Source organism: Cetorhinus maximus, chromosome 15 (genome assembly GCF_964194155.1).
Source record: "Cetorhinus maximus chromosome 15, sCetMax3.hap1.1, whole genome shotgun sequence".
NCBI lineage: Eukaryota > Metazoa > Chordata > Chondrichthyes > Lamniformes > Cetorhinidae > Cetorhinus > Cetorhinus maximus.
Window position 1 is genome coordinate 29,602,943 of NC_135893.1, and position 21,537 is coordinate 29,624,479.

General features: G+C 45.5%; 2 long non-coding RNA genes across 2 annotated transcripts in view; one reads left to right on the forward strand and one right to left on the reverse strand.

Annotated features, from left to right (window-relative positions):
- Positions 1-21,537, reverse strand: part of LOC144691200 (uncharacterized) — a 38,054-nt gene that overhangs the window by 13,023 nt on the left and 3,494 nt on the right. The gene's annotated exons all lie outside the window — the stretch shown is intronic.
- LOC144691199 (uncharacterized) overlaps positions 4,292-21,537 on the forward strand; it is a 108,217-nt gene continuing 90,971 nt past the window's right edge. The window contains exons 1-2 of the long non-coding RNA XR_013579055.1: positions 4,292-4,361; positions 5,479-5,628. This is a non-coding gene — a long non-coding RNA (uncharacterized LOC144691199). The remainder of the gene's footprint in view (positions 4,362-5,478; positions 5,629-21,537) is intronic.

Below are 21,537 nucleotides of genomic sequence, written 5' to 3' on the forward strand. Positions count from 1 at the left end.
CCCAACCTCTCCAATCTATGCTGATAGCTACAGTTGTTTATCCCTGGAATTATTCTTGTGAATTTCCTCTGTAATCCTTCTAATGCCTTCACATCCTTCCTCAAGTATGGCACTCAGAACCGGACGCAGTACTCCAGGCCTAACTAGTGCCTTATACAAGTTTAACATTTCCTCCTTCCTCTTGTACTCAATGCCCCTATTAATAAAACCTAGGATACCATATGCTTTATTAACTGCTCTCTCAACATGCCGTGCTACCTTCAAAGACTTATGTACATATACACCGAGGTCCCTTTGTTCCTGTACCTCCTTTAGAGTTTCTCCCTTTATTTTATATTGTCTCTCCACATTCTTCCTGCCAAAATGAATCACCTCATACTTCTCTACGTTGAACTCCATCCGCCATTTGTCTGCCCAATCCACCAACATGTCTATGATCTTTTGAAGTTCAAGACTGTCCTCATCACAGTTGACAATGCTTCCAATCTTCATGTCATCCGCAAATTTTGAAATCATGCCCTGCACACCACAGTCTAGGTCATCAAAATATATCAGGGAGAGCAAGGGTCCCAACACTGACCCCTGGGGAGCACACTACAGACCTTCATCCAATCTGAAAAACAACTATTTATCACTACCCTGTGTTTCCTGTTGCTCAACCAATTTCTTTTCCAAGTGCCTACTTTCTCTTTTATTCTATGAGCTAGAATTTTGCTCACAAGTCTGTTGTGTGGCACTGTATCAAATGCCTTTTGAAAATCCATGTACACCACATAAATAGCATTGCCCTTATCAACCTTCTCTGTTACCTGCTCAAAAAACTCCAGCAAGTTAGTTAAACATGATTTTCCCTTACTGCCTCCATGCTGGCTTTCCTTTATTATCCCGCACCTATGTAAGTGACTATTAATTTTTTTCCGAACTATTGTTTCCAGAAGTTTCCACTGAACGGAGGCCTTTGTGATGGACGTCAAAACAAGGAGCAAGGTCACGTCGCCACTCCTGTCCCTGGGTCAAAAGCCTGGAACTCCCTCCCTAACAGCACTGTGGGCGTTCCTACAACACATGGACTGCAGCGGTTCAAGAAGACAGCTTACCATCACCTTCTCAAGGGGAATTAGGGATGGGCAATAAATGCTGGCCTAGCCAATGATGCCCACAGCCCATGAAATAATAAAAAAAAGGCACCCAATGTGCACACAGCAAACTCTCACAAACAGCAATGTGATGATGATCAGATCATCTATTTTGTGATGTTAATTGAGGAATAAATATTGGCTAAGACACCAGAGATAACTCCCCCTTCTCTTCTTTAAAATAGTGCCATGGGACCTTGTACTTCTACCTGAGCTGACAGATGGTGCCTCGGTTCATAATGTCGCATCTGAAAGATGGCACCTCTGACAATGCCGTACTCCCTCAGTACTGCACTGCAATGTCAGACTTGATTTTTGTGCCTAAGCCCTGGAGTGGGACTTGAACCCCAAACTTCATTACTCAAAGATGAGCTTTCTACCAGCTAAGCCACAGCTGACACTAAATTTGCTTCTTGGGGGAGGGATGAATTCAATCCCGTCAGATGTAGGATCGCGATGCACAATTATCTCGCACCTAGTCCTGTTGAGGCCAGTAGCGTGCAAAATTTGTGCTGCCTCCTCATCAACAAAATTTTAGCATGCATCCCAGTGTGGAATGTGCTGCTGAATGGCTGCATGCTCAGCAAGGGTCGGGATATGTGCATAGCTAGCTTGAGGCACAGCTTGCCTGCACTTCTTAAGAACAAGAAAATTGCATTCAGGCTACAAGAACTGTTGGAATAGGCTTGGGAAGGCTTTGGTGAAATAATGGGGCCTCAAATGGAGTAACAGGCCAAAGAGAGGGATCCTAAAATGTTAGATACGGCACTGAAGGCCTTTGTGATGGAGGTTGAAACAGGGAGAGATGTCATGTTTCCACAGAGGGCCAGGGGGCCCTCCAGGCAAAATCTGAGAAGGGAATGGAAGCAGGTTGAAAGGGCAATTGATTCCCAGAGTATGGCCCCAGGGACCTGCTGTAATGCCAGAAAATGTTCAATGACCTCACACGGATGCTCAAGGTCAGTGAATGCACCTTAACAGGATGCCTCCTATCCACCACACCAGCCTCTCAAGCTACTCAAAGCACCACACTCTCATCACTGATCCATCAGCAATCAGGACTCATGCTTCACATTCAGATGCTCCACCACAATCTCACACACTTAGCAATGCTCCCAGCCTCACACTCACATCTTGCAGCTTCCACATTCTATTCTGCTATAGCAGGCACATTACCCAGACACATTGCAATACAATCACTGATACTCTTCCCTCTTTCTTGGAGGACAAGATGACCCATAACAAGAGGAGCTTGCAGAGAACTGGTGGGGGACAGGCACGTCTGCATTCCTGAACCCCTATGGAGGAGCCGCTACTCCGCATCAGGGGGTCGACTGTGACTGAGGCGTTATGTCCAGGGTACCAAGAAGATAATGGTATGTTCCTGCCTTATTCTTCTTCGCAAATCACATTTCAATGAAATCCTGCTGTAAGGCATGAAGTGCAAGCTGATGTGACCATGGACTTCTTGCTCCACTCCAACCCCCTTCCCTCATCCCAATCCTCCTTTTCTGCATTTTTGCTTTAAGGCACCCAAGATCTGCCATCTCAGCAGCCAGTGCAGTCTCACTATAAAGAGCGAGAGCAGCATCAGATCTCTGAGAAGAACTGTCACTTGGGCAGACGCTCACAACTGCTCAGGTACTGCCACCATGCATACCTTGGAGGGTGGTATAGAGTCTGGATCTGCACATGGTGTGACACTAAACATGAGTGGGCTGGAGCCAGGCCAGTGGGAGATGACAGCTTATGTGCCAGCTCACCAGAGGGTGAGGTCAAGCTCTGCTGCAGTGGACTCACATGAGGACTTTGCTCGGGCAGCATACATAGTGCATTGGCAGGATTGTCAGAGAGCCACCTGTCATTGTCAAGGAGCATGGAGGAGTCCGGCTCCATTGGGGCAGGGGAAATCATGCAGAGCTTACAGGTTATTCTTTTCAGTGTGATAGTAATGACCAACTCCATGGCAGCACTTGCTGGCCCATCTGTGATGCATTGTCCGGTGGTTTTCGTCTCAGCTTCCATTCCAGCCACCCAACATCTTAGTGCTGCAGTGGAAGCTCATGCTGGGGTGTGTTGCGACCTGTCCTCAGGTGAGGTTCCCCCAATTTGTTATGAGCACAGACAAGGTACCCCAAATTGTTAGGCTCCCGGGTGAGGAGGGATGAGCTGGCTCCCTTTCTTTATTTAACCCTCTCCAGGCTGTCTTGAGTCAAAGAAATAATGAGTTTATTAGTTACCAACCATGAGAAAAAATAATAAATTTGCAACACACATACACACCAGATTAGAAATAAGAAATTGAGTCCAAAGATAAAAGTTAAAAAGACAGACGAATTTCATAGCCTTGATCAGTCCAAATCTTCCCATGTCCACAGCAGATCAATCTGGATTTAAGTCTGTGTTGCATGTCGGGACTTTGCAGAAGTCCTGACACACACATATGCACCCAAATTGCCCGGGAAATTTAAACTTCCAATGGGTTGATTCCGCTGCCGGGACACTCCACAAAAGTCTCCAACACTGAGCTCAAGGTCAGAGACTTGGGCCAGATACGCAGGACTTACCTGGATACCTATCCTGGAAATATTACACTGGTTAATACCTGGTCCAACTCAGAGATTAGCGAACATAACTGAACTGAGCACCACAACCAACCACCCCAATTATCCCTCCCGACATGACCTGACCAACCTGACCACCGCCCCACCAGACCACCGCTCCACACGACAGCCCACTCACCCACCCACCCACTCACTAACCCGCACTCATTCTTTAAAGGACTTGAGACCTTAATAAACTTACTTGAATATGGGAGCTAGTGCCATAAAAAGAGGGTGTGTCCTCTTCCTCCTTTGACTCTCTTGTGCCTGCTGGCCTTATCCTGGAGGCTGTGCTGGTCAATTTCTGCTTCAGCTGGGATCGGATGTCCTGGCTGAAAATGAACAGTTCCATCAGGATGCAGAAACCTTCAGGGGTAGCAGCAATGTGCCCAGTATTGCCACTGACTGAAAGGTCTGCACTAATGTCTTATATTGATCCATTCGATGCTTGGTATCCGATAGTTGATGCCATAAATTAGTCCATTCCATGTTTTGTATCTGACACTAGATGTCATGTATTGATTCATTTCAGGTTTTGAAACCAGCATGGTCTAATCATCAAAGGTCAGAAGCAAGTGTATGAGCTGCAGGAACGTACTAAGTACAGGTTGTACTGGTGAAGGTGAGTTATTTTCAGCAATACATTTGAACTATATGTGCCCTGCATCTTTATTCATGACAGAAAGCATTTACAGTGACAGTTGTACAGATGGAAAGAGAGAGGGAAAACAGAAAGAAAAATAAAAGAGAGTGAAGTGACAATTGCAGATACATATAACGTGTGAGAAACCAGGATTCATGTATGGTGCCACCATGATTGAGAAGGAAAAGAGAGAAGATAAAATAAATCAAGTGATAGTGTTTAAGAGGCAACAATTTGTGGTTTTCAAAGCCTATTGGCTATAGGTGGAAGGGAAGTCTGAATGAGGGGAAGAACTCCTCAGTTTTGAGGCCAGAGAAAGAAAGACTTCATATTTACAGCACCTTTCACGACTGCCGGGCATCTCAAAGCACTTTATGGACAATGAAATATTTTTAGCAGGGAGGAATAAGAGAAGAAAGTTCAAGGAAGTAATGACCACGGCAGTACTGTAGAGAAAGGAAAGATTCTGACCCAGTGTAAGAGATTGCAGGCCAGAATGGAAATGGAGTACATATCAAATTGTCAAGCTTTTTCTTCTACCTTATCTAGGAATGAGAGGAAGGTGCTCTTCCTAGATATAGGAGCAGTTTACAAATCCTGGGCATACTCTGTTTTACACCAATATAACAATTGTTAAGCAGAAAGAAATTTCTTGATATGATGATCCTTTGGCAGTAACTTCAGTGATGACAGAAAAGGGGGCTCTTCATCTGAGATCAGAGGAGATATTGGGAACAAGAGAGTCAAATAGATGGCAAAGGGTTAAGTGTGGAGTCCTTAATGCCTACAAATAAGACCCATTGATCGACTTTGCAAGATCCATTGTAACAGTTTCAGGAAGGAGAAGGCCTTTGGTCCACTTAGCTTATTTATCCTCACTATACCAATGATAAATTCCAAGTGGTTAACTAGAACCTGTCTAGTTTCTTCCTGAAATTAAGAAGGGTTTCTGATTCCACCACCCATGCCAGTAATTTGGCTCTCATACTCATCACGCCTTTAGTAAGAGAGTTTAAAGTTTCTCCTACATTCCTTTTTGTCATTTGTTGCCCTTAATTTGTAAATATTTCCCTTTGTACTTAAATTTTGCATGCAGCAGAAAACACTTACAAGCAACTGAAGGAGAGAAATGAGGTATTCTCTGTCCCATTGAGGAGTACTGCACAGAGTCGACATTTTTAGCTGCAGACTGTTCCACATCACCCTATGTGAGGAGACATATCTCTTAACATTCACAATTCAGCAGGTGGGCACATAAGTGGTAACTTCAAAACGAGCTGTTTGCAAATATGTGCATGCATGTCTTAAAAATCCATCATAATATTTTGATTTGGAATTGAGATTAATAAACTGACTGCAATTGTTAGTCAAGGCACTGAGATTTGCTGTGTTGTGTAACTGTGTATACCACATGTGGTGGCATTATCGGATTATATACTGACTACCAGAATACTTCCTGCCGTGACAGATTAGTTGTAGCAGTAACTTCAAAGCAACGGGGTACATTGTAAGGGGTGCCAATTTTAGCAATCCATCCCCATGTGAAGTATAATTTAACACATTGGTCCATAACTGTAAAGTGTAAAATTAAGAAACTTTGACATCACTTCTGAGTCATGGGCATTCAATCACTGTTTATATCTTGCACCTTTGTAAATACGTTTGCTGTTCATGAGAATGGTCCCGTTATTTGACTGCATCATGCATATGCATCTATGTACCCTCTTATTGCAAGGGTGAGCCATGCTCCCACTCAGTGATCACCTCCCTGTGTGAGCTTCACATTCATATGATGTCTAGTGGGCTCATGATAGTTACTCAAACCTTGCATTCCTTGCCAAGGAAATGCATCAGGGAATTCTTTATTGGAAGTGTCCGCAAAAAGCGTTAGTACTCCTTACAGGACAACATGGAGTTAGGCCTGCTCAATAGCCTTGGAGGTTTAGTTCTCATTGCTGCTCAAAATGAGATGACTGTCTTCATTGGTGGTGCCAAAGGACAAAACCAGCAGCCATGATGTTCTCTCCAACCATGCATACACCTCAGGGGTCTGCTAAAATTTCTCAATAAGGTGGCGACGACTGCATCAAGTTCTTTGATGCAGCATTTTCACAGTTTCACTTCCCAGAGCGCAAGGATATAGGATTTGCCGCTGACCTTTCCAAAGATTAGGGCCTGGTGAATCATGAGGGTTGAAAGTGCAAGTCTGAATGCTGAACTTGCTCTTGATGTTACTGGTTGTAAAGGCCTTTCAGTGCACTGGAATGGTATTAAGGGACAGGGGGAATGTGGGCATCTCCCATTGCCTGCACCTTACTCCTCACCTTGTGGCTATCAGTGTGTCATGGACACGTCTTCCACGTCTTGCTTCTTCGATAACATCGTCACATAGACACTGACACTCATCTCCCTCTTCAGTTTCTTGCCCTTCCCGCTCTTCATCATCCAAAGAGCTCTCAGTCTCCTCCATGTCTCCCTCTGGCAAGGGATCTCCCCTTTGAAACACCAGGTTATGAAGGATGCAACACACCACAATGATGCAGGACACCCTCTGTGGAGAGTATCGCAGAGCCCCACTTGAGTGGTCCAAACATCAGAAGCGCATCTTCAGATGCCAATGGTCTGCTCGATGATGGATTGTGTGGAGCTATGTGCTGCTTGTACCTCTCCTCTGAGGCACTCTGAGGGTGACACACAGGTGTCATGAAACATCCTTTGAGTGGGTACCTCTTATCCCCAAGCAGTCCTTTGAATATGTGTGGCGCCTGAGAGTGAATCAGGATGTATGAGTCATGGGAACTCCCAGGGTACCTGGCACAAATGTACATGATGTGCTTCTGATGATCACAAACCCATTGAATGTTCAGAGAATGGAACCCTCTCCTGTTAATGAACATCATGGGCTGGACCCATCGAGCTCTCAATGCCACATGTGTGCAATCGATTGCACCCTGTATTCTAGGGAAGGCTGAGATAGCTGCAAATGCCAGAAATCTAGCAGCCTGGCTAGCTTCATCAAGTGTGAAATTCACATAATGATGAGCCTTACTGTTTGGGCATCTGTCACCTCCTTGATACATTTATGTGCTGAGGACTATGAGATGCTGCATAGGTCCCCTGTGGATCCCTGGAATGACCTGCTGGCAAATATATTGAGCGGTGGCCTTCAGGGACACTGGCAGGGGATGTCCATGCAGCGTTAGACCCTCCCACAGAATGTGGCAGATACGATCCACCACATCTCATGACAAGCGCAGACATGCACGGCATTGTCTTTTGCTCATCTCCAGATAGGAAAATCTTCTTCGGTGGACCCTCAGTCGCATGAATTGTTTCAGTGGGATGTGTCCAACCTCCTCATCCTGTGGTTCTTGCTGGTGCTCCCCATGGGCCATGAATCTTTGGCCAGGCCTCCTCTCAAAGCTGCGCTAGGCGGCACTGGGTCCTTCTCCTCCTCCTCAATCAGATTATTACCATCAAGAAGGCAGCATTGAAGGAGTTGGCATGGAGGGGGCAAGGAAAATGGGTGGTGAGTGGAGGGCATGGGTTGGCATGAGTTGACACTAAGTTGACATAGGGGCTATAAAGGGCCATGAGGATTTGGGGGGCGTGGGGGTATGAGGGGCCATGTGGGGTGGGTAGTGGGGCTTGGGTTGGCATAGAAACATAGAAAATAGGAGCAGGTGTAGGTCATTCGGCCCTGCGAGCCTGCTCCACCATTCAGTATGATCGTGGCAGATCCTCCATCTCAACACCGTACACCTGCACTCTCCCCATACACTTTGATGCCTTTAGTGTCCAGAAATCTATTTGTTTCCTTCTTAAATATATTCAGTGACTTGGCCTCCACAGTCCTCTGTGGTAGAGAATTCCATAGGTTCACCACCCTCTGAGTGAAGAAATTTCTCCTCATCCCAATCCTAAATGGTCTACCCTGTATTCTGAGACTGTGACCACTTGTTCTTGACACGCCATCCACCCCCCCCCGCCCAAGCCAGAGGAAATATCATCCTTGCATCCAGTCTGTCCATCCATGTCAGAATTTTATACGTTTCAATGAGATCTCTTCTCATCCTTCTAAACTCCAGTGAATACAGGCTTAGTCGGCCCAGTCTCTCCTCATACGACAATCATGCCATCCCAGGAATCAGCCTGGTGAACCTTCGCCACACTCCCCCTATGGCAAGTATATCTTTTCATGGGTAAGGAGATCAAAACTGTACACAATACTCCAGGTGTGGTCTCACCAAGGCCCTGTACAGCTGCAGTAAGGCATCCTTGCTCCGGTACTCAAGTCCTCTCGCAATAGAGGACAACATACCATTTGCCTTCTTAACTGCGTGCTGCACCTGCATGCTTGCTTTCAGTAATTGGTGTACATGGACACCCAGGTCCCCTTGTACATCAACATTTCCCAATATATCACCATTTAACTAAGACTCTGCCATTCTGTGTTTCCTACCAAAGTGGATAGCTTCACACTTATCCACTTTATGCTGCATCTGCCATGTATTTGCCCACTCAAACTGTTTAAATCGCCTTGAAGCCTCTTAACACCCTCCTCATCGCTCACATTTCCACCAAATTTCATGTCTTCAGCAAACTTGGAAATATTACATTTGGTTCCCTCATCCAAATGATTGATATATATTGTGAATAGCTGGGGCCCAAGCACTGATCCCCACTAGTTACTGTCTGTCACACTGAAAAAGACCCATTTATTCCTACTCTCTGTCTCCTGTCTGACAACCAATTCTCAATCCATGCCAATATATTACCACCAACCCCATGTGCTTTAATTTTCCACAAAAGCCTCTTATATAGGACCTAATCAAAAGCTTTCTGTAAATTTAAATACACCACATCCACTGGTTCTCCCTTATCTATTCAGCTAGCTATGTCCTCAAAGAACTCCAGTCGGTTTGTCAAACATGATTTCCCTTTCATAGATCCATGTTGACTCTGTCTAACCCCGTTGGGTATGAGGGGCCATGGGGGTGGGTGGGGGGATGAGGTGGCATAGGTTGGCATGGATAGGGAATGGGGAGTGTATGGGGGGTGAGGGCTGGAGGGCTGCTTTTTGTTTTAATCATCTTCTAAATTTAATTCATCCAAGTGCCAGAGGACAGAGGCAAGCCTTTTGCCCAGCCCGGCTTCACACCCAGCAGCCTCTGCACTCGTTCCGGGGCGGCGGGCCCGACTTCCAATCCAGCCCACCGCCCCCAGGATGAAAATCCCAACTGGGGGCAGCCATTATTACAGGTTGGGTTCACAGAGCCTGGAATTCTCCCAGCTCTGTGCACCCAGCCCAGGAGCAAAAATCTGGCCTTAATTTTTTACATTGTTGGCATGCAGAACAGGGGCAGCCTTGACCAGCCAGCAATCAGGGACAATGCCACCTTCCAGCTCTAGGAGCAGCATTTCTATTGGACACGCAAGGCCCCAAAGTAAACCTTAAGCACCAAACCTGTGGAGGCCGGAGGACTTTAGCTTATGACCAACCAAGTGGGTCATTGCGTAAAGTGCATGGAACACCAAGTGGAAAACAACTTGCAACGGGCTCCCTCTCAAACTTCAGTGTGCTGGGAGGTTCTGTATTGCTGAAATTGTCCTTGAAAAGCCTTTTTGCTAGGTTGATGTTAACAACAAATCGAACGGCAACCCTAATCCCCTAACAGGATTTATTCAGCATTTCTCAATTGCTGTCAACACTGGTTTTCCCTGAACACAGTTCTACGTGGGGTTTTTTTGGTGGTGTTGCAAGTAAAAAATGAAATCCTCAAGCCCTATAATCTGGAATTCAAAAATTACTGCACTTGCTACCAGCTCCTGATTCTCCTCAATGAAAATTCAAATGCAGCTATGAACTAGTGAACCTAGTTTTTAACATGAATTCATTTCCTGTACTGAAATGAAACCAGGACCGTTTAAGCATTCTGTTCATCTCTACCAATGTCTGGCAATTCGATCTTAAAATGTTCAGCAGCTTCTTTATGCAGTCTAGGAAGGTAAGGCTGAGCCAATAGGGAATGACCCTTTGATATAGATATGCGAGTCCCCTCCTCCCTGTCAAGTCATCCAACCATTGATCTCATCGGGCTACTTTTCTATAATTCCCTATTCAGTCCCAAATTCCATAATGATTTTAACCTCTTGTGGTTTTTAGTTAAGCAAAATACTTAAAGATGAGCTGTTACTTTCATATTGCAGTCCATTTTTGACCGTTTTTCTAACTGATAAGTAGCTTAAAGCAGTGCTTCCCAAACTATTTTTCAATGTGACCCAATTTTAACAATTGAATACTGACGTGACACCAACAAAAACAAAACAGCAAATAAAGCAGCATAGTAACAGTCAGTACATAATTATTAAAGTTTTCATATTATAGGTCAATATATAATACAGGTACAGTGCCCCAAATCCGGTACCCTCAGGATCAAGACCATGCCGGATTTTGGATTTTCCTGGATTTTGGAACCAACTCCTTCACAGAGGCACATTCTGCACTGATGATTAATGTCTCAAAAATAACTAGGTTGTAGATTACAGGACATGGAATGCTTGTGTGCTGCCAGTCCTCATAACTATTATTGGCAGAAACCTTGAACATTTAAAAGTTTGATTGCACAATATTTTTTTAAAAATCTATTAATCTTATAGGGGAGTGATTTTTGCAGGAAAAGAGCATTTGCTAGGACTGCAGCTGATTTCTGATCCTCTGATCTGAAAGCGCTCGAGAATGTTACAATCAGAATGTTCCAGCCAGTGGAACAAACAGCTTTGTGCCTGGAGAACAGGAGTGCCGGGGGTGAGGAGAGGCAGATATTAAAGCGCTGCAATGGACTCGGGTGCTGTGTGTGCACAGAACTCTTGCTGAGTCTGTCGTCTGGGATCAGCCCAAGGATGGCTTCTTCATTCACATGCTTACTCTGTTCTAGAAGCGGCGCCCAAGAAAAAAATGCCCGGTCTTTGAACAATTCTGTTTTTTGGATAGTCAGATGGATAGCCACAACATACCTATAAGTCGTATATATACAAAAATCTGTGTTTTTAAAGTACTTTGTAAAAATGCTATTATTTTATGAAATCATGTAGGTTTCAACCAAACTCTCCATATTCCTCCGTATTCTGTTCTGATGAAGTCATACGGACTTGAAACATTAACTCTGTCTTCCTCTCCACAGATGCTGTCAGGCCTGCTGAGTTTTTCCAGCTATTTTTGTTGTTGTTTTTGTCTCCATATTCCTTAGTGACAGAGACTCAGTGAGGTACACCACTCCACATCCACAGAGACACACACACACAAAGACACACACACACACACACAACAGCACATGCGCATCAGCCAGCTGGTAGCAGGAAGCAGGTAGGTGCAGCAGCTTGCACCTGGCAATGTGGAAAGTTGCCCAGGTATGTCCTGTACACAAAAAGCAGACAAATCCAACCCAGCCAATGACAGCCACATCAGTCTACTCTTCATCATCAGTAAAGTAACAGAAAGGGTCATCAACAGTGCTTTCAAGTGGCTCTTGCTGAGCAATCACCTGCTCACTAACGCTCAGTTTGGGCTCTGCCAGGGTCACTTAGCTTCTGACCTTATTACAGCCTTGGTTCAAAATTGGAGAAAAGAGCTGAACTCCAAAGGTAAGGTGAGAGTGACTGGCTTTGACATCAAGGCAGCATTTGACCGAGTGTGGCATTAAGGAGCCCTAGCAAAACTGGAGTCAATTGGGAATCAAGGGGAAAACTCTCCGCTGGTTGGAGTCATACCTAGCACAAAGGAAGATGGTTGTGGTTGTTTGAGATCAATCATCTCAGTTCCAGGACGTCACTGCAGGAGTTCCCCAGGGTAGTGTCCTAGGCCCAACCATCTTCAGTTGCTTCATCAATGACATCCCTTCCATCATAAGGTCAGAAGTGGGAATGTTCGCTGATGATTGCACAATGTTTAGCACCATTTGTGACTCTTCAGACACTGAAGCACTCCATGTCCAAATGCAGCAAGACCTAGACAATATCCAGGCTTGGGCTGACAAGTGGCAAGTTACATTCATGTCACACAAGTGCCAGGCAATGACCATCTCCAACAAGAGAGAATCTAACCTTCGCCCCTTGATATTCAATGGCATTACCATCATGAATCCCCCAACATCAACATCCTGGATGTTACCATTGACCAGAAGCTGAACTGGACTAGCCATATAAATACTGTGGCTACAAGAGCAGGTCAGAGGCTAGGAATCCTGAGACGAGTAACTCATCTGCGTGCTCCCCAAAGCCTGTCCACCACCTATAAGGCACAAGTCAGGAGTGTGATGGAATACTCTCCCCTTGCCTGGATGAGTGCAGTTCCAACAACACTCAAGAAGCTTTACACCAACCAGGACAATGCAGCCTGCTTGATTGGCACCCCTTCCACAAACATTCACTCCCTCTGCCACCGACACACAGTAGCAGCAGTGTGTACCATCTACAAGATGCACTGCAGAAACTCATCAAGGCTCCTTAAGCAGCACCTTCCAAACCCACAACCTTTACCATCTATAAGGACAAGAGCAGCGGATACATGGGAACACCACCACCTGGAAGTTCCCCTCCGAGCCACTCACCATTCTGACTTTGAAATACCTTTACCGTTGTTGGGTCAAAATCCTGGAACTCCCTCCCTAACAGCACTGTGGGTGTACCTACACCACAGGGATTGCAGCAGTGCAAGAAGGCAGCTCACCACCACTTTCTCAAGGGCAATTAGGGATGGGCAATAAGTGCTGGCCTAGCCAGCAATGCCCGCATTCCATAAATGATTAAAAATAAACTACTTTCTGTTTCCTGTCAATCAGCCAATATTGTATCCATGTTGATATTGTCCCTTTATTCCGTGAGCTCAGCTTTTCTCACAAAAATGTCTTTTGTAAGTCCATGTACTCCACATCAACATTACCCTCATTAACCCTTTCTCATCAAACAACTCCAGAAAGCTAGTTAAACACATTTTTCCCTCAACAAATCTCTGCTGGCTTTCCTTAATTAACCCACATTTGCCCAGGTGACTATTAATTTTGACCTACATTATCATATCGAGAAGCTTCCCACCATTAAGGTTAAACTGACTGGCTTGTATTTTTTGTACAGGGGTATAATGTTTGCAATTCTCCAGTCCCCCGGCACCACCCCTGAGTCTAAGGAAACTGGAAAATTTTGACCAGTGCCTCAACAATTTCCACTCTCACTTCCCTTAGCATCCTTGGATGCATCTCACCTGGTCCTTATCAACTTTAAGCACAGACAGCATATCCAATACATGTAATCATGTAATAATTAGGAAGGGTACTCCTCCACCCCCACCCCCGCACCCTCCTTCACCTCCCACATACTCACCAATATACGAACTGACGCTTCTTCAGGTTCTGGTTAATTTTTTCAGATCAATGGTTTGTTAGTCCACCTCCCTATTGCTTAGAGCGCACCAGGTTCCAAAAGAGCCAAGGAACAGCAACTGCCAAGTTAGTTAATCCCCCACAAGTTTAAATGGTCTTGAGAAGAAGGAAAAAAGATCAGATCCATTAGAAAGATTCAATGGGAGAAGAATGAAGTGGAGAAGGGGGAAAACAATGACACACACGTCAAACTTCTTGTTCATAGTGTTGGCACTGGGCAGGACTCTCCTCACCAACTCAAAGAGATAGACTGAGAGATGAACAGAGCAAAAGCAGTGCTGGACACTCCCTGGACCTTGGTGTGGGGTGCAGTCTCGGAGGAGGGGGAGCTCACAACCCCATCTGCTGTCTCTGTGATCCCATTTGAGATCATGACCCACAGTTTGGGAACTGCTGTTTTAAAGAAAAAGGCACTGAGGCAATCAAGCAGCCAAAATGCTAATATGTTAAGCTTTGATATTGTTTCCCCATAGGTTGTAAGCAATAAATAAATAATTAACCTGATCAGGCAAATGTTACCCGATTATGTCTTTTATAAGAGTCCTTTTGTTTAAGTCAAGTCATTTGATCTGCTGATATGGGGAAGCGTGGTGTGTTCACTATTTCATGGTATGACCCAACTACAAATTCATCTAAGCAAGTCTGATCATAATTGTTGCTCGGTATATTCAGGGATTAGAAATAGAGCAGCTCAGACAAGTGTCCACCTTTGATAAATTTGAAGAAACACGTGAAAATGCATGCAAAATACATGAATAACAGATTCTGATCACAAGGATACTATACCCCTGGGTTATGTTATTGTACAGTTAAATAGTGAGTAGCACAGACAGAGCCATAATCGTAAGAGGCTCCGACCGCTTCTGGAAGTGACTAGCTCTGCTGTACCCAAGAAAACATCAAGGACCGACCCTATAATTATAACAATAACCTTCTTCCATTGAAGACACTGGGGTTAAAATTCAGTTTGAGAGGGCATAACATGGGGGCTAGCAGGTTGATAGCTTCATTAACATGTGAATGAACATAATTGAGAATCCAGTAAAAAAGGCTTTAATTAAAAAAAGAACTTTAGAAATTATGACGGCTTCACTGCTTTACAGGCCAAGGCTCTTCACCTCAGCTCCACAATTAAAAAGAAATTGCTCAGCATTAGGGCCAAGTGCCAATTGTCCTGCAGAATTAAAGACAAATTGAATAGAATTTTTCACGTGAATTTTTATTAAGTTGTGGAACTAAATATTTATACCAGGTGACTGAATCACAGCAAAAGAAATAGTGCTGAGGGCAGAAACAGCCTCTGTGAACCAATTCTCAAATTCAGTTTAGAGGATTTTCTTGATGGGTGTCACAGTTACCTGCAGACAAGAGATTATAGATGTGCCACTGGACAACATGAGGAATATGGAATTACCCTTTGCACTTGTAGAAATTCTTATTGATTTCTAAACTGTAACCATCAAAAATGATGCAACATTCACAAGGAAAAGAAGCCACGAGAATGATCTAACTCCCATTTTATTTTACTCACAAGGAGGATTTTGATAGAGCACCTCAAAGTTTATTTCACTTGGCTGATTAAATTCTTTCTCAGTCTGGGAACAATGCATTTGTTCCAAGATTTCATAAGCTACCTTAAAAGGCATTGCTACACAATGATAAATCTGACTTATGTGAACATAACTTCAAAACATCAATAAGTGTCAAAGTATTGTTATTTTTTAAAGATCCTCAGGAAGAAGTTTGTGATGTGCTAGTACATCAAAGTACAGTGACTTTTAGCTTTGCTGAAGGTCGAAGTGAGAGACTTTCCACTGTAAAACTAAACTGCACAGACCATAAATTAATAGGTTTTATTCCCAATATGTGCTGAGGTGGCTGATCTGAGAACGGCAAATAATTGGAGTACTACACATGGCCAGAGGCAGTCACGCCCCTTAGGCCAAGGTCATCTGATTTGGTCCATGGTCAGGGAGAGGAGAGTGTGAGTGTGAGTGAGGTAGGGTATGGAGGCCCAGAAGTTAGAAGTGGAGGAACCTCAGCCCTTGCAATTGTCCAACAAGTTCGAGGCTCTTGCAGCTTGTATGGTAAAGGGGGATAGACACAGTTCTCTGTAGCTGAGAGCAAGAGTTTTGACGGCTGTGTTGCCTGCCCGGTGCCAGTGTTTGGGACATCTGCTTGTGGCTGGAGAGACACTTGCTATGAGAGGGGTGATAGGGTTGCCAACTGTGACTAAATTTATTCCTGGAGTTTTCATCACATGACTTGCCCCACGCTCCTGCCATTAGTTGGCCAATACATCCATCCTTGTGGTGTACAGCCTTCCTACACCAATTGGAAAGCAAAATGACTCATTACCCAATTGGATTATGCTTGACTGTCAGCCAAACAGCCATTTTTTTTCCCATTTTCAATATTTTCATATCTGGTAAGGAGAAATGTTCAAAGGAAATGATTTTAAAAAAAATCTTTTTTAATGTCCTGATGATTTTTCTCCAGGGTTGCAGAGAGCTCTGTCCTGGAGATTGATCTTCAATTCCTGGAAACTACGGGCCAATCCTGGATGTTTGGCAATCTTACAGGAGGAGGATCCAGTTGTCATGGTTCACATAGGTACCAATGACATAAATAAGACTAGGAAAAAGGCTCTGCATAGAGAGTCTGAGCATCTAGGGGCTAAATTAAAAAGCACAACCTCAAAGGTATTAATTATTACCTGAACCACAAGCAAATTGGCATAGGGTAAATATGATTAGGAAGTTGAATGTGTGGCTTAAAAAGTGGTGTGGGAGAAATGGGCTTCAATTCCTGGAACACTGGAACCAGTACTGGGGAAAGTGGGAGCTGTATCATTAGGATGGGCTTCACCTGAACTATGCTGGGACCAGTGTTCTGGTGAGTCATATAACTAAGGTGGTAGAATGGGCTTTAAACTGAATATTGCAGGAAGGGATCACGTGAGGAAAGGTGTGGTAAATTACAGGAAAAGGACAAGGCAAGAGAGCAATAAGGGTGATGACAATCAGAGCACAACAGTAAGGGGCAGAACTTGCAAACTTAAGAGAATGACAACAGATAAGACCATAGTTTGCAAAAATAGTAGAAAGACAGATCTAAAGGCTCTGTATCTGAATGCCCAGAGCATTTATAACAAAACAGATGAATTGTCTGTTGAAATAGAAATAAATATATATATGATCTGATTGCCATTACGGCAATATGGTTATAAGGTGATCAGTGCTGGGACCTGAGTATTCAAAAGTACATAACATTTCAGATCGATAGAAAGCTAGGAAAGGGTGGTGGGGTTGTTCTGTTAATTAAGGATGACATTAGTACGATAGTGAGAGATGACCTTAGTTCTAAAGATCAAGATGTAGAATCATCTTGGATAGATATATGATACAGCAAAGGGAAGAAGTCAATTGTGGGAGTATCATATAGGCCTCCGAATGGTAATGGGCTGGTCCCCACCTCTTCAGCATCTGTGACCAGTGATGCTGTGTTCCTTAAGGGGTCAGGTGCTGAAGGCTGACAAAGGATCAGGTACATTTAAAGTTTCACGGCTGTGTCTTCATGATATGACGCTGATCACAGAGCGCAAGCAAGCTGCCCTCGGCCAGACAGGAGTCAGACATTCTCAGAGGCTGTGTGAAGATCTATGGAGTGTCCTCATGTATGTCATCATCATCCTCCTGGGAGCAAGCAACTAGTAGGTCCTCCGCTGCGTCTCCATAGCAGGAGCCTTGTCACAGAGTGTATATGTGCTACCGTCAGCCATGGAATCAAATGTTCATTGATGCAATGTGAGGATCTATGGTGTCTCCCCACTGCATGTGCTCATCATCCTCCACAAATCTAGCAGCTATGAGGGACTCTTGAACACGCCTACCTCGTCAGGCCATTGTGATGGCCTCATCGCCTTCATCATCGCCCTCAAGGACCTCCTCACCCTCTTCCCCAATACCCACCTCCTCGTCGGAGGAGATGTCCAGCTCCTCCATCTCCTCCTCAGCCAGCTCCTCTTGCCGTTGCAGTGCCAGGTTGTAAAGGGTGCAGCAGGCATCGACAATGCATGACACATTTTATGGACTATATTCCAGGGTTCCACCAGATTGGTCCGGAACCTCATTTTCAGCATCCTGATGGTTTGCTCCACCAAGGTGCGAGTTGCAACATGAGCCTCATTATACCTTTGTTCTTCTGCAGTCTGAGGCCACCACACAGGTATCATCAGCCAGGACCTCTGTGGGTAGTCCTTTTCCCCAAGGAGCCATCCCTGTAGCCTCTGTGGACCCTGGAAGACATCAGGGATCTGAGTCCAGCTGAGGATGTAGGATTCCTGGACACTCCCTGGGAACCATGTGCAGACCTGCAGGATGAGTGTGTTGTGGTCGCAGATCAACTGAACATTCAGTGAGTGGAAGCCCTTGCAGTTGACATAGTTGACTACTTGTTGCCACGGAGATCTGAGTGTGACATGAGTGCAGTCGATGGCATCCTGCACCTATGGGAAACCTGAGATCTGGGCAAAGCCCAGTGCTCTTGCATCCTGACCTACCTGGTCCCAGGTGAAATATACAAAGTTGTGTGCCTTCGCGAAGATAGCATCGGTGACCTCATGGATGCATTTGTGGGTGGAGACTTGTGATATCCCACAGAGGTCACTTGTGGAGCCCTGAAAGAGGCCACTGGCATGCAAATTTGAGCGCTGTGGTCACTTTCACGACCATGGGCAGTGGATGCCCTTCATGTTCCCGTGGTGCCAAATCCTGCAGCAGCTGGCAGATGTGACTGACCAATTCCCTAGAAGTGCGCAATCTTCAGTGACACTGGTTCCCGGTCATCTGCAGGAATCAAAGGCGGCGTCTATAGACCCTGGGTCTAGCTAGGTGCCGAACAACGATGGCTCACTGTGGCTCTTCAGCGGTGTGTGCGGGAGCCCCAGCTGTCCATTCTTCCTGAGGGTGCTGTTCCTCCCTCTGTGCAGCCAGGTGCCTCCATCGTTCTCTTCTTCTTTGTCTCTGCTCTCTGTACACCAAGAAGCATAGAGTCAGGTCACCAGGCTCCATGCTCCTGATGTACTCCTCCTTCAGGATGAAAGAGAGAGGCACGTTGGTTAGCTTGGGTGTAATAAGGACTTCTCATGGTTAAGTCTGAAGGCCCCTTAATGGAGAGTGCTGACTACCACTTGGATGGCAAGAGTTTGGTGCTCTGCATGGTTGACTGAGACCCCACCCGCCTCCGCCCCACTCCACCTGACCATCTGGTGGCAGCCTTGCCCATTGGACCGCAATCTGTGCTCTCAGCTCAGGCGCAGGCATTCTCCTAACTCACACTGCAAGGCTGCACTGTTAGCTTGAACCATGGGGGAGACTGGTCCAAACTTGAATGATGACATTGCAAGGGTTGTGAGCGCCTCCACCAGTGACTGCTCCAAGGCCAGCTTTAGCAAGGAGATTGTACAATGTGCCCAGTCATCCAATCTTCTGGAGTCCACTAAAATGCTCATTAGTTTGCAGTCTGTGCCCAAGGGGTGAAAAGCTTTGGAGCACTTGGTGGCAATTTCATGCCTCTGTGTTGTTTGAGTGGGCAGATAAGCTAGAGTCCCAACTCCAAGCATATTAATGTGGTTGCGTCTGAACTGTCTCAGCTGCGGAGGAATGATCATCTTATACAAGGTTTCTCTGATGCGTGGCCGCTTCCCACCATCCCTGCCTGCCCCCGCACCAATATCAACCTCAGGACAGCCCTCCCCCTCCCCCCCACCCCCCAATTCGCCTCAACTGCAGTGCAGCCCTTTCCCCTCCCCACAAGTCGCCTCAGCCACATGGCAGCCATTGCCTGCTACCGCCCCCCCTCCCAAGTCGCCTCAACCACAGTGTAGCCCTTGCACACCCCCATCAAGTCACCTCAACAGCAGTGCAGCCCTTGACCCCCCCCCACCAAGTCACCTGAACCATTGTGCAGTCCCTGCACTCCCCCACACCCCCCCCACCAAAATCACTTCAACCACAGGGCAAGCCTTGCCCCAGCACCGCACTGTCAGCCAGCCGGGAAAAAGCGACTTGCCTGTGCCCTCACCTGAATGCACTGCGCCTCAACCTTGAAGTCCAACAGATAACCCTCAGGAGTGCTACACAACATTACTGTGCACACACCTCCGAGTTCCCCTCTCAGTGCAGCTGGCCAGGTGCACGCCTTATATGTGCTGTTGTGAAACACGTCAGCGTGATCTTGGATGATCCAGCGTGGGTGGATGTTTCCGGCGAGCTGGGCTTATAAAGGTAAGTAGATGTTTTACAATGAGGGTCCTGATGTCCGTGTGGGCAGAGTGGATAATTGAAAGCTGGCTTCATGACGTAGTGAAACTGATTTTTGGGCTTCTTGCCATATCGTCCGCTTAAGCCACAGCAAACGCCCAACGCCAGCGGGCACAAAAAATTCTGCCCTTTGTGTCTGTTTTTACTGTAGTGGACACAAATAACATCCCAGAAATACTTGTAAATCAAGAGGTGAAAGGGAGGGAGGAACTAAAAACAATTACAATCACCAGGGAAAGGGTACCAAGAAAACTATTAGAAGTAAAGTCTGACAAGTCGCCAGGACCTGATGGACTGAATCCTAGGGTCCTAAAAGAAGTGGTTGCAGAGAAAAGTAGATGCGTTGGTTGTAATTTTCCAAAACTCCCTTGATTCTGGAAAGATCCCATCAGATTAGAAGATAGTGAATGTAACTCCTCTATTCAAGAAAGAGGGAGATGAAAGCAAGCAACTACAGGCCAGTTAGGCGAACGTCTGTCATTAGGATAATGCTAGAATTAATTATTAAGGAGGCTATAGCAGGGCACTTAGAAAATCTTAAGGCAATTAGGCAGAGTTAGCATGGGTTTGTGGAAGGGATTTATTAGAGCTCTTTGAGGAAGTAACATGAAAGGTGGATGAAGGGGAACCTGTAGAAGTGGTGTGCTTAGATTCCAGAAGGCATTTAACAAGGTGCCACATCAAAGGCTACTACACAAAATAAGATCTCACAGTGTAGCAGGTAACATATTAGCATGGACAGAGGACTGGTTGGCTAACAGGAAGCAGGGAATGGGGTGTTTTGTTCAGGTTGGCAAGCTGTAACAAATGGGGTGCCACAGGAACCAGTGCTGGGGCCTCAAATATTTACAATCCATATAAATGACTTAGATGAAGGGACCAAAGGAAAGGTTGCTAAATTTGCTAATTACACAAAAACAAGTAGGAAAGTAAGTTGTGAGGATGACATAAAGAATCAGCATAGAGATTTAGATAGGTTAAGTGAGTGGATAAAGAATTGGCAGATGGAGTATAATGTGGGATAATGTGAGCTTGTCCACTTTGGCGCGAAGAATAAAAAAGCAGTATATCATTTAAAAGGAGAAAGATTGCAAAACTCTGTGGCACAGAGGGACCTGGATGCAGATACAGCGAGTGATTAGGAAGGCAAATGGAATGTTGTTGTTTATTGCAAGGGGAATGGAAAATAAAATAGGGAAGTTTTGCTACAATTGTACAAGGCATTGGTGAGACCACATCTGGAGTACAGTGTACAGTTTGGTCTCCTTACTTGGGAAAGGATATAATAATGGGCTGAGTTTTGCCCTTGACAGATGGGCGGGCCTGACCGACTCAGCGGCGGGCGGGCAGCTGATCGCCACCGCCGAAACGGGCCGCGCCGCCATTTTGCGCAGG